Here is a 1,010-nt window from a genome sequence, read left to right on the forward strand (position 1 = left end):
AGCTCTGATACAGGGGAGAGAAGCATGTGTGTGTGGCTGTGGAGGTCCTGTGGAGGTGCTGTGTGGCCCTTTAATATCACAGGGCCAGTGGCTGGGTGATATGCCTGGCTCCTGGAGCTCTGACACAGGGGGAGAGAGGCATGGATGTGTGGCTGTGGAGGTCCTGTGGAGGTGCTGTGTGGGCCTTTAATATCACAGGGGGAGAAGCTGGGCCATGAGCCTGGCTCCTGGAGCTCTGATACAGGGGAGAGAGGCATGTGTGTGTGGCTGTGGAGGTCCTGTGGAGGTGCTGTGTGGCCCTTTAATGTCACAGGGCCAGTGGCTGGGTGATATGCCTGGGTGCTGGAGCTCTGACACAGGGGCAGAGAGGCATGTGTGTGTGGCTGTGGAGGTCCTGTGGAGGTGCTGTGTGGGCCTTTAATATCACAGGGGGAGAAGCTGGGCCATGAGCCTGGCCCCTGGAGCTCTGATACAGGGGAGAGAGGCATGTGTGTGTGTGGCTGTGGAGGTCCTGTGGGAGGTGCTGTGTGGGCCTTTAATATCACAGGGGGAGAAGCTGGGCCATGAGCCTGGCCCCTGGAGCTCTGATACAGGGGAGAGAAGCATGTGTGTGTGGCTGTGGAGGTCCTGTGGAGGTGCTGTGTGGGCCTTTAATATCACAGGGGGAGAAGCTGGGCCGTGAGCCTGGCCCCTGGAGCTCTGATACAGGGGAGAGAGGCATGTGTGTGTGTGTGGCTGTGGAGGTCCTGTGGAGGTGCTGTGTGGGCCTTTAATATCACAGGGGGAGAAGCTGGGCCATGAGCCTGGCCCCTGGAGCTCTGATACAGGGGAGAGAAGCATGTGTGTGTGGCTGTGGAGGTCCTGTGGAGGTGCTGTGTGGCCCTTTAATATCACAGGGCCAGTGGCTGGGTGATATGCCTGGCTCCTGGAGCTCTGACACAGGGGGAGAGAGGCATGGATGTGTGGCTGTGGAGGTCCTGTGGAGGTGCTGTGTGGGCCTTTAATATCAC

This window comes from Trachinotus anak, unplaced genomic scaffold (genome assembly GCF_046630095.1).
Source record: "Trachinotus anak isolate AG129_WGS33_773 ecotype Australia unplaced genomic scaffold, CSIRO_AGI_Tana_v1 ptg000075l, whole genome shotgun sequence".
NCBI lineage: Eukaryota > Metazoa > Chordata > Actinopteri > Carangiformes > Carangidae > Trachinotus > Trachinotus anak.